Source organism: Crinia signifera, chromosome 3, assembly GCF_055691185.1.
Source record: "Crinia signifera chromosome 3, ASM5569118v1, whole genome shotgun sequence".
NCBI lineage: Eukaryota > Metazoa > Chordata > Amphibia > Anura > Myobatrachidae > Crinia > Crinia signifera.
In genome coordinates, this window is record NC_139219.1 from 27,348,059 (window position 1) to 27,361,507 (window position 13,449).

The following is a 13,449-nucleotide window of genomic DNA, read 5'->3' on the forward strand; positions in this document are numbered from 1 at the left end:
ACTATGTGCTGCTGGGGGGGACCCTGCACCTCACACTATATAACTCTCAGTCTGTGGCTTCCTGTTGCCTCCATTCACCTCCTCACATCATGTCACTGCCTCTGTCACATGCAGCCCTGTCCTCACTGACACATCATTCATCCCCTGATATACTCTGTGCTTCTGGGGGCCCGGCTCCTCGCACTATATTACTCTCAGTCTGTGGCTTCCTGCTGCCTCCATTCCCCTCCTCACATCATGTCACTGCCCCTCACATGCAGCCCTGTCCTCAGTGACACATCACTCATCTCCTGATATACTGCTACAGAATGAGGAGCAAATGGCACTGACAGAGTTAACAAAACAACTGTATAAAAGGTAATGAAGTGTGAACAGGTCTGTGGAGTCTCCGAGAGCATCTTGGTTTGAAGTGCTCACCAGCATTATACTTTGGTTTCCATTGTGCGACTCCGAATGAGAAGTGTCTGATGTTCTTATCAGCGGGAGAATCTCCACTCACCATGCAGTATGATACAATGGCTGCATATTACACACTGCTCCTGTATCAGGAGGAGGCCAGTTCTTTATCTATTATTCCAGACATCTTTATAGAGCCATTTAGTACTTTATCTTCTCTCCTTTGTGGAGTGGGTGTAATAGTACTTTAAATGAGAAACCAACAACCAATTTAAATGTACTTTAACATAAAAAAATGGATTTTGTGTAATTGTGATGTGTAAGAAGTTCCATTTGCCATGTTATCCCCCTGTCCAGGCTATGGGCACACAGAGGTTTGTGTATACCGGCACTTTGGCTGTTTTACAATACGGTATGTGGACAAATGACATCTCACTGACCTCCTGTCCAGGGGAGAGTGGTGGAACGGCCATGGGTTCAGTGTTTGTTCCCCTTCCCCGACGATGCACACACTCCCCACTGTTTATTTCAGTCCTTGGAGTGATGCATATACCTTTCACTACATTTTTTGCATAAGTCCTTCTTTCTATATTATATCCCACAAAGCCTAATCATAAATATACATACAGAAATGTTTCCAGGGGCTAGGATACACGTGAGATGACCTTACAGCAGCAATTGCTATATAAAACACTAAACATAATGCGCACATGGGTAAAAATAATCCACCCAAATAATATTTTCATGTACATCTGGTGCAAACCGTAAAGCTGGATACACACTATACAATATGTGGGCTGCCGATATTGTTAACGATATCAGCAGAGTCGCCAAACGAACGACCTAGCGCTTATATACAGTACTTTGTGATATTGTTAATTACATCATTCAGTGATGTCACTTGGACCCTGCCAAACATGCAGTTGCTGACAATAATGTGAGGTTTGACTGCATGTTGAGGTGAATGGGGAATTGTACACACTATAAGATATGCACGATAATTGTGTTACCATTCATATCATTGGCTATAATCATATAGTGTGTACCCAGCTTAAACGAGTTCTAGAGGTGTACCCCAACCCTTGGCAAAGTGTCCCCAATACTGTATCTTTCCATAATAAGTGACAATTAAGGGACAACATTGAACATTCTCTATTCCTCTGTTTGAGTGTAGCTCAGTTATGCTCAGGATATTTAAAAAAACAAACAAACTTAAAACTGTCTCATGGAATATATAGTAAGAAGGCTTTCAATTACTGGACCACCAAACGCCCTCCACTGATGGCATTTTGTGGCAAGGACACAAACCTGGGAGCTGCACTGTAAATGCACTCTGTCCAAATATTGAATTTTAGAAATTAGGACAATGGTTGTTCTTGCTCCCAGCTTGAATTTAGCAAGATATCCCTTGGTCTAGACTAGAAAGACAGAAGGAATGCCTTTTATTGGTGCACCTAAGAATGAATTAAACTCATAATACATAACTTTTAATTGATATACAAATAAAATTTTCTGCGAAATAAAACCAGGACATACAACAATCACACAAATAAAAAAGGGGAGGACGTTCCCCTGACTCAGTGTGACCCCCTTATCACCACAACCCCTGTCTCTGAGTTTTTGTGTGTGTTTTGTACCGTAGGCAAAAATAAAGGAGTGGGTATTCTCCTGTTATAAAGCAGTATGGCAGCGAGGTCTCTTATAACAAATAGTCTCTCACGTACTGGGAGATCATCGGTAGATATGGGTGACGCACGCACCTATTGAGGACAATCCTCTGATAGTGCTGCCGTCAACCCAGGTAGCCGCTGCCGCTTTTAAACACTTGAGGGCTGGTGAACCAAATGCGAGGTGTGCAGGCTTGCACTTGCCTCGTTCACCCAGCTCACTCCTTTAACGCTGAGTCTGGCGCCAGACTAGCGTGTCGGTCGCCGGATGGACCGCTCACAGGATTTGCGCAACAGTACAGTTCAAAATTTCAACATTATATGTGGGGAGGGGAAGAGGGGGTTTTAAAACACACTGAGTGTGTTAAGACGGTCAGCGTACGCTTCGCAGTGAACGCTTCAGGGTCCTGAGGAAGCGTTCACTGCGAAGCGTACGCTGACCGTCTTAACACACTCAGTGTGTTTTAAAACCCCCTCTTCCCCTCCCCACATATAATGTTGAAATTTTGAACTGTACTGTTGCGCAAATCCTGTGAGCGGTCCATCCGGCGACCGACACGCTAGTCTGGCGCCAGACTCAGCGTTACAGGAGTGAGCTGGGTGAACGAGGCAAGTGCAAGCCTGCACACCTCGCATTTGGTTCACCAGCCCTCAAGTGTTTAAAAGCGGTAGCGGCTACCTGGGTTGACGGCAGCACTATCAGAGGATTGTCCTCAATAGGTGCGTGCGTCACCCATATCTACCGATGATCTCCCAGTACGTGAGAGACTATTTGTTATAAGAGACCTCGCTGCCATACTGCTTTATAACAGGAGAATACCCACTCCTTTATTTTTGCCTACGGTACAAAACACACACAAAAACTCAGAGACAGGGGTTGTGGTGATAAGGGGGTCACACTGAGTCAGGGGAACGTCCTCCCCTTTTTTATTTGTGTGATTGTTGTATGTCCTGGTTTTATTTCGCAGAAAATTTTATTTGTATATCAATTAAAAGTTATGTATTATGAGTTTAATTCATTCTTAGGTGCACCAATAAAAGGCATTCCTTCTGTCTTTCTAGTCTTGTAAAATTCCATGCCTGTGGTAGCACACCCTCATTACCTATACGAAATAATTGTAAATCACACTTGTACTTGGGAGGGTCCTTTGAAATTATACCCAAAACGTTACTGCCCTGTGCGACTGACTTCTGCTTTTCTTCTAATTATATCCCTTGGTCTACCCAACTCCTCCTATCAGAAGGTGCTAATCTCAAACCCTTGCTAGTTCCACCATGTTGCTGTGCACATCCATATGTTTCCTATTAAAATGTGCATATACTGGATGTGGAAAGGTAGGCTCCTGGCAGTGTTAGTCAGACCCTCAGCAAATTCTCTAACAAATATCAATCTCATACAGGTGCAGGTGCTAGTTATACCCCTTTTACACCGCCGTGTCCCTTTACACTGGACTTCTACCCCCTGGGTAGAACACGGCTAGGACCTGAGTAGAGGGCGGTGTAAATGGGTACGCCAGGTCGGATAAGCCGGCTCCCATTTACATCATTGGGGGACGTACAACCTGCGGACCGCAGCATCCACAGGTTGGGGGGGGGGGGCACACACAGCCCCCGCTGCTGTCTGCTATACTCTGCAGACAGCAGCGGGGGCAGCGGAGGAGGTGAATGGATGCCTGTGTGCGGCATCCATTCACCTCCCGGACGACAGCTGGGGGGGTGCACGGGGCTAGGGGTAGCCCAGCAGCTTACCTTGGTGCTGGGCTGCCCCCAGCACGGCGATCGGTGCATCCGGCAGATGATCTAATCTCCAAGTGCCACCTCCGTCAACACTGCGGGTGGGTACCGCAGTGTAAATGGAGTATATCCCGGATCCGACCCGGCTTGGATCCTTCTTCCAAATGCCGGGTTGGATCCGGGATTTTTGGTGTAAAAGAGGTATAAGCCTGTTCTCAGACTGGAGAATTAAACCCCCAAATGGGCATCATGGATGAAGCCCTCCTTCTCTCTCCATCCATACCATCAGGATCCTATATCCGGCTTTTACTAAAAGCCCAAATTCTAATAAAATGTGTTTTTCAGAAAAATACATATTCCTGGGGCTTTAAATGGCATAGTTTAAAAACATGGGCCAAACATTTATCACTTCACCAGTGCTTTTATCACAATATACATGGCAAAAGCAGTAAAAAAAAAATATAATACAGATAAAAGACTTATCATCCAGATTGTTTCCACCGCTGTCAGTGTGGGATCATTAAGGAGAGTCACTGTGATGATTTCGCAGCAGTTGCACATAAGCCCCCTGAATGCATTGCTAAACTTTTGTTAACTATGAATAGTGTTTGGTGTTATTCAGTTTTGCATTCTGAGAATCATCTCTATAGCGCGAGACATCTGGAAATCATTATAATGTGCGCAGACAGTGCATCCTCTGATACTACGTGCTGAGCGTATAATACAAACAGAAAATGCCAAATCAACAAATTTAGAATGTGACAAAATAGAACAAATACATTGAAAGTGAGGAAGATTTTAATGATATTCTTCAAATGTAATCTCTGCAAACCAGACAGAGAACAGAGCGTGTTTCCCGCTGCAGGTGAAGTGTATTACGGATTCAGGGAGCCATGTTTGTTACAGAGGAAGTTTCAGATTATATAGATGCATCCTACGCGTTTAATCAGTCGCTGGTGATTAGCCAGACTTCATCATATATTAAACATTTATTTGATCTGTTTGTGTACGAGCTGTTTTATACTGTAGGTCAGGGGTCAGGAACCTTTTTGACTAAGAGAGCCATGAAAGCAAAATATTTGGAAATTTATTTCAGTGAGAGCCATATAATATATTTTAAAAGTGAATTCAACTAAATGTCAGTATAAAACGCCTCTGAATTTATTCTTTTAAATAATGTTGTTATAATACTCACCATTAATGCGAGCAGTATAACACACATAATGCCCCCAGCAGTATACCCCACATAATGCCCCCAGCAGTATACCACACATAATGCCCCCAGCAGTATAACACACACATAATGCCCCCAGCAGTATAATAGAAGTGCACAGAATGCCCCCAGCAGTATACCACACATAATGCCCCCAGCAGTATAACACACATAATGCCTCCAGCAGTATACCCCACATAATGCCCCCAGCAGTATACCACACATAATGCCCCCAGCAGTATACCCCACATAATGCCCCCAGCAGTATACCACACATAATGCCCCCAGCAGTATACCACACATAATGCCCCCAGCAGTATAACACACACATAATGCCCCCAGCAGTATACCACAGATAATGCCCCCAGCAGTATAACACACACATAATGCCCCCAGCAGTATAATAGAAGTGCACAGAATGCCCCCAGCAATATACCACACATAATGCCCCCAGCAGTATACCACACATGATGCCCCCAGCAGTATACCACACATAATGCCCCCAGCAGTATACCACACATAATGCCCCCAGCAGTATACCACACATAATGCCCCCAGCAGTATAATAGAAGTGCACAGAATGCCCCAGCACAAACTTACTGCTGTAAGTTACACTCACCGTCAGTGTCCAAAAGCCTCCAGCACCCGTGTGGCGCGCAGTGATTCCCCACGTGTCAGCAGAGGTGGGGAGCCTATCAGCGCGGCGGGCAGCCTGTCAGCACGGCGGGTGTGGGATGTAGCTGGAAGAGCCTACAGTACACACTGCGGCGTATCAGCTCTTCCACCCACATCCCCCCCCCCCCCCCGCCGCCGCGCTGACGGCTCAATCCATTCCCCCGATGTCAGCCGCGTATCCTCATAGAAAGGGGATAAAAAATCAGGCAGTCTGCGAGCCATATGCAATCATCAAAAGAGCCACACCTGGCTCGCGAGCCATTGGTTCCCGACCCCTGCTGTAGGTGGATGCTTACTTGGAATGAGTCCTTTTCTAAAAAAAAAAAAAAAAGTAACAAAGATAGAAACAAGGGGTGCGGAGGCGTGGATGTTTAACTTTCTTTAAAATGTGTTTTTAAAGCATAGTTGCCTCCCCTCCTGCATTCTGCAGGAGACTCCCTGACATAGCAGCAATCTCCCTCTCTCCCTCAGTAGTCTAGCAATCTCCCTCATGTCACCTAGCCCACATTACACTGTTAGATTTTTGGGGAAATAAGGAATGAGAGACAGATACATTTACAATGAGTAATAAGCACCATTTCCCAGCACTTTACCAAGTATAGTAGCTCTTACTAACGGCTTTGGAACTCATCTACATTTGTATATAAGTCATTTTACAAGACTCCTCTCAGATGTAGCAGTACACCCCCACGCTTCTAGGTGCCACGTCCACAGTCTCTTCACAATCTCTCCAAGGCCCTTATTTTGATCTGGGCGGTACGGCCCGCGTGCGGCCGTACCGCCGATGTTTACACTCTGCACATGCGCAGAGGTCACTCTGCGCATGTGCAGGGGAATTCTCCGAACAAAAAATTTAGACGCCGCAAAGGGGGCGTATAGGGGCGTGAGGGGCTTAATAGCCTCATTACCCTATGTATACGCCCTGCGTTTCATGGGCGTTCCCATGCAAACGCGGGGCGTACGCATGGTAATGAGGCGATGACGCCAGTGATGGGGGCGGAAAGCTGACATCGCCGGATGTCAGCTGACCGCCCCAATACAAGCTTTCACACGGACGATTGTCCGTGTGCTCTAAGCTTGCGTGAGCGGGGGGGGCGTGCGGCCCTGCCTTCGATGGTCATCGACCATCGAATGCAGGGGGCAGCTCCCACCATGGTGGAGGCGTACGCCCCACCATTTTCATGCGGATCGGCAGCCGTCCGTGTACGGACGGCCGTGCCGATCCGTCTTGTAGGCGGGGATTCGTCTGGTGCGGTCGGAGCCGCATATGCGGCTCCGCCGCACCAACCAGAATAAGGGCCCATATATGGAACTAGACACACCCTTTTGGGGAAGCATGACACGCCCCCTCAATGGGGCGCTTTGCAAAATTCTATTACCAACTATAATCTCCCTGAGAGTAGTTTTCAAAAGTAGGCAAGTATGTGTATGCCATTGGTTTAAAGCTTTAAATGTAATATAGACAATCCATATATTGCAACATGACCCATTCCTGGAGGGATAAAATCAGGGTTGCCGACTTTAACATTCTCCTCTCCGGGAGAAGCCCGGAGAGGAGAGTTTCAGCAGCCGTTCAGGGGGCGGGGCTTATAGTGACATCACTAAGCCCCGCCCCCATACTAGTAAAAGCAGCGAATTTAGGGATCTCCATGGAGGGGGCGGGGCTAAAATGACGCGATTGTGCAGTTTTAGCTCCGCCCCCTCCTCTGAGACCCGAGGATTGCGGCATTTTAATGCCGCGATCCGGGGGTCCCCCCTGAATCCGGGAGGGTTGCCCACCCTTCCGGGGGCCGGGAGGGGGTACCCGATTTTCGGGAGACTCCCGGAAATTCCGGGAGGGTCGGCAACCCTGGATAAAATCCTCTTTACCTGAACTTCCTTCTTAAGTTATGATCAGTGGCGGAACTACCGAGGGTGCAGGGGGTGCAGCTGCTATGGGGCCCAGGGGCTGGGGGGGCCCGAGGGACAGCGAGCACTCCCCTGCACCGTGCTTAGGTATTTTATTATTTTTTAAGTGAGGAATCCTGCCAGTGAAGTATGGTGGTTGCTGTGTCCAGAAAGGCACAGCCTCTCACCGCGGCCGCCACCTCCCGCCGGCTTCCGCCGATACTCTCCCTGCCACCTACACCCACTGTGGTCCCCGGCAACCACCATCCCCCCCCCCCCCCCCCCCACCACCCCCGGCTCTCCACTGGTGACAAACTTGTAGAGACAGCACAGCCGCATTTTAAATCTGCCGCTGTCCCTAAACTAATCACTGCTCACAGATCGGCAGTTGCTCCTGATTGGCTGCCAGTCTGTTAGCTGTGATTTACTTCAGGAGGGCGGCAAATTCAAAATGCCGCAGCGCTGCTTGACTCAGAGCAGAGACAGTACTAGGGGCGGAAGTAGCAGCGGTCTCTTGCAGTTCAGGAGTGTAAGATGATGGCGCACAGGCCTCTCGTACTCCCACACCTGTGACACAGACAGGAGCCGCGGTGCCTGAGGAGCAGCGTGGGACAGAAGAAAGAACGTTGATAAGTTTGTAATTGTTATGTAATACCCTGGTACTGCAAGAGTTAATACCATTTCGTTTTATCATGCATAGCTAGGGCTATTTCCTGTGCACTGATTGGGAGAAGTTTGGAGATCAGGCAGTGATCACATGCAAGCCTCCTGCAGTGGGGAAGACAGGAAGTGTAAGTCAGAAAGTAGCAGATTCAGGACAAATTAGGAGAAAAAGCTAGGAGAAGGATGCATCTTGGCTGGGGCCATGGAATGGCTAGCTGTCATTTCCATGGTCCCCAGCTTTGGAAACAGCAGTCATGAGTTGCACCCCTTCTATGGAGAGAGCAGCAGCACATGTGGGTGCTTTTCTGCAGAGAAATATGAGGAGAATGTAGCCCCCCAGCAAGGCACCTGACACCATACCTCCCAACAGTCCCGGTTTCAGCGGGACAGTCCTGATTATCAGGGCCTGTCCTGCTGTCCCTCCCGCGGCCGGCAGTGTCCCGCGGTGAGGGGGGGCTGTTGGGAGTCCCCCATGTCGGCTGCTAGGCAGCGGGGAATAAACGCTGTGCGCATGGCTAGAGGCTCACAGAGCCTCTGGGTCATGCCCCCATAGCGTCAAAATGGGGGCGTGGTCTCGCGAAAGAGCTGCGATATAGGCCATGCCCCCACAACACGCCTGCGGCGCGCATCAGCTGTGTCCCGCCTCCGGGAGCTTCAAAGTTGGGAGGTATGCCTGACACAGAGAGAGAGATCGCAGTGTGAGAGCAGCAGTACACAGAGTCCAGTGAGAGGGTGATGCCCACCTCTAGAGGTGCCCTAGAAGAGTGCCAGGTGGGAGTCTCAGGAGAGGATGTATCTGGGTGAGTGGTTGAAGTAGCCCCCCATTGACAAGAGTCCTTGTTATGTATGAAGACAGTGATGTGTAGCACTACTGGTCCCAGGATACCCTGGTATGAACTGCTGTTCGCCATATTTATTCCGCTGCAATTAAGTCATGTGCTGGAGGAGGTGCCTTGATGTAACTGATTTAACCGATACGAGGAATGTGCTGGAGGCGTTGGCGTGATACGTGATCTAATGCAACCGTTATACTTTGTGCTGGACGAGAGTTTTCATAAGTTATCCCCGCTATATCCCTGCTATATGTTCAATAAACTGTTTATTGCCGTTTTAGGAGATAGCCTCTGTGTGAGTGATGCACTATACACAGTGACTTCAGTTATGCATACCTAGTGCCGGTGGGGTTTTACAATTACATAATGTGTAATGGGCTTTGCGATGTTACACATAAATAAATAAATAATGGGCTTTGCGGTGTGTCCCATCATGTGTAATAGGCTTCGGGGTGTGTCGCATATTGTGTAATGGGCTTTGCAGTGTGTTGCATAATGTGTAAGGGGCTTTGTGGTGTGTTGCATAATGTCTAAGGTGCTTTGCGGTGTGTCGCATAATGTGTAAGGGGCTTTGCGGTGTGTTGCATAATGTGTAAGGGGCTTTGCGGTATGTCGCATAATGTGTAAGGGGCTTTGCAGTGTGTCGCAAAATGTGTAAGGGGCTTTGCAGTGTGTCGCATAATGTGTAAGGGGCTTTGCAGTGTGTCGCATAATGTGTAAGGGGCTTTGTGGTGTGTTGCATAATGTCTAAGGTGCTTTGCGGTGTGTCGCATAATGTGTAAGGGGCTTTGCGGTGTGTTGCATATTGTGTAAGGGGCTTTGCGGTATGTCGCATAATGTGTAAGGGGCTTTGCAGTGTGTCACATAATGTGTAAGGGGCTTTGCAGTGTGTCGCATAATGTGTGAGGGGCATTACCCTTTGAAGTGAGGCCACCCACCTTTTAATATAATGGGTGACTTTTAATGAGATGCGAAAACTGTTTTTTTGCAGATTTGTTTGGCAAAAGTGGCCGAAATCACATGTTTTTCCGAAATCGCATATTTAATGAGATGCGAAAAGTTTCAAAAACCACAGATTTTGCCACGAATTTGCATATTCCGAAGGTTCGATTTTTTGTAATGCCGGAACTCACATCCAGATGTTTTTTGCCAGAATTTGCCAGAACCATGAACAGATCATTGAGATCCATCCAAGGTTGACCAGCCACGTTGCTCGTGGTATGGCCGGGGGACCTTATATAAAAAGTGTCCCCCGGCTGTGGCATGACACCATGGGCTGTGGAGCTCAGTGCTGGTTTCAAAATACAGGGGGGGCCTCCAGATTTTTTGTCCCCCGTATTTTTGGAACCAGGTCCAGCTCAATGAGGCCGGGGCTGGTTATGCTCAGGAGGGGGGGATCTCACGACATTTTTTTCCCATTTTTTGAACACAAAATCTCACATTTTCTCAAATTGGCACATTTTCATGACTAAAAATCACACATTATCGCACCTTATCGCACCATTCTGCCCAGATTTTGCATTCCAATAAATTTGCGCATTCTGGGGGGGGGGGGAAGTGATTTTGAAAAGTGCAATAAGGTGCGATTTTGGAAAGGGACCAAAATTCGCATCCTATTAAATGTGTGCATTCTTTATTTTTAAAATATCTATTAGAGGGGCACATTTTTACTGTTCAGACTAATGGTGGCCACAAACAGCGTGCACTGGTAGAGACCTGAGTTATTGGGGCCCCATTATAAATTTTGCTATGGGGCCCACAAAGTTCTAGTTACGCCCCTGCTGAGCATGTTGGGAACATAATCTAAACACACCTTCCACCTGGGCACCCAAAGACTTAATCTGGCACCAGTTTTATAATACCGAATGCTTGCATATATTGTATTTGTATAGGCCACTCTGATTGGCCAAAGACAGCCCTTGTAAACTGTGTACCAATCACTGTATTCATACTTTTTTTTTTATCTGCGAGTCTCCAATATTAACATCATATAATTAGAATTTTCATCCCCACCCCTTCCCAAACCGATGTCTGTAACACGTAACCCTTCCCTTGCCTCCAGTTATATTACAATGAAATAAAAGTTTATTAGCCTGTGTAATTCATTCACTTATATTAAAATAAGATTATACTATGCTGTGCATTTATTTTGCCACATACAGAAAATTCTCCCAGTTTCTCAAGCACAATAAATGAGGCGGGTGTGAGCTGGTGAAACTTATTGTGCAAGTGTGAATAGTTTTATTAAAACAGAGCAATTAGCGGGACACATTTACAATCCAATAAAAGCACAAATAGAAAATATAAACCATACATATGATAAATACAACATAATAAATGGGAATACATAAAAGATGTAAAAAAAAATTAAAAAATAAACAGTCTGCAACAGAATCAGCAGTAATGTGAAGCAGAGCAGTCTGGGACGTCCAGCGTCAGCAGCTCCTCCCATCTACTGTAATTGGCTGGTTGCAGATCTGAGAGTGCAGAGGTGAAATGTTTAACCTGAAAAACTTATTTACGTACATTGTATTTCTACAGTTTGTTTTTTACTCTCTGTATATTGGTATTCTACATATTGTACTTATATAAAACATAATTTGCTTTTTGTAAACATTTCACAATTTTCAGCACATACAGTACATTTTTTTAGATAGCGCACAATGTTGCGCAGAATGTTTCACTTACAATTTCCTTGCCCGTTGATCTTACAGTTTATGTTGGCCAAGACACGGGGATATTTGCACATCGCTAGTCTAGAGTTTAGGGCGAGGTGTACTAAGCATTGAAAAGTGATAAAATGGAGAGTGGTAAACCCCCAGCCAATCGGCCCCCTAACTGTCATTTTTGTTCATACAGCCTGCATAATGGCAGTTGGGGCTGAATGGCTGGTGGCTTATCAATCTCCATTTAATCACTTTTCATCTGGCCCTTAGACAAGTTCCACAAAAATTTGATGACCTGATTATCACCCTTAAACACTACTCCTTATATGTATACAGTGCCTGTAGGGCTGGCCAAACAGTCCTCGAGATCTAACAACAGTCCATGTTTTCCAGGCCACCTGTGGATCTGTACAATGTATCCGTGAATGCAGAACAAGTTTGAAAATATGGTAGTTAGTGATGACTGCACCTGTGCTGCAGCTAGGTGGTCTGAGAAATGTGACAGTTAGTAATGACTGCACCTGTGCACCAGCTAGGTGGCCTGGGAAATGTGACAGTTAGTAAGGACTTCACCTGTGCACCAGCTAGGTGGTCTGGGAAATGTGACAGTTAGTAATGACTGCACCTGTGCACCAGCTAGGTGGTCTGGGAAATGTGACAGTTAGTAATGACTGCACCTGTGCACCAGCTAGGTGGTCTGGGAAATGTGACCTGTTGGTAGATTCGAAGGACCCGTTTGGCCCTGCCATAAGGTATAATAATCCTGTTCAAGGGTGTTTGCCTGTAATGACTTGTATCACATCACCAAAAATCAGTGGACAGGCCATGAAGAAACTAAAAGGGACGTTCTTTGCCGTCCTCCCCTCCACAAAGTCAGCAAGTATAGTATATTGTTCTGTTTGCATACAATTACTGCATACGTCTTTCTGAATAGAGGTATGTTTGTATTTATTTATACTGCATATATATATGTAATGCCAGAGTCGCTACACGTGTCACAGGGCCCAAGTCATGTTCATCTTGTGCGATTCTCCACTTATGAAGCTGACTGGTAGATTCAGGACATCGACTCCACGCTTCTACGCACAGTGTTGTGTCTTTTTTTTCTGCAGAAGACAAAGAATTAAATTTGTAATATAAGAAAAGAGCCGTCCCGCTAAGTACAGCACAGAAGGACATAAGAGCTGACAAATGTGGGGGTTTGGCCTGCGCACGTACTGCTGTGTATGCTAAATGACGCCATTGTGGTTTTATTCATCCCGATGACTCTTCTGGCTACGTGATTTATAATTGTGTTTGTATCTAAATTAAAGGACTGATTCAGACCGGGTCGCTAGGCTGCATACACTCACTGGGGGGATCTCAATGAATATAGGGGGTTATTCTGGTTGGTTTGCAAAAGCAAGCTTCTTCTTTTAACAAAACCATGCTGCCTTGCAGGTGGGGCAGATGTAACAGGTGCAGAGAAAATTACATTTGGGGGAGTTATTGTTTCTGTGCAGTGTAAATACTGGCTGCTTTATTTTTACACTGCAATAGATTTCAGTTTGAACACACCCCTCCCAAATGTAACTCTCTCTGCACCTGTTACATTTGCCCCACCTGCAGTGCAGCATGGTTTTGTCCCTTAAAGAAGGAGTTTGCTTTTGCAAACCAACCTGAATCCGGCCCATAGCCATAGGCCTTTGTGAAGATGCCACATACCATATTGGTGG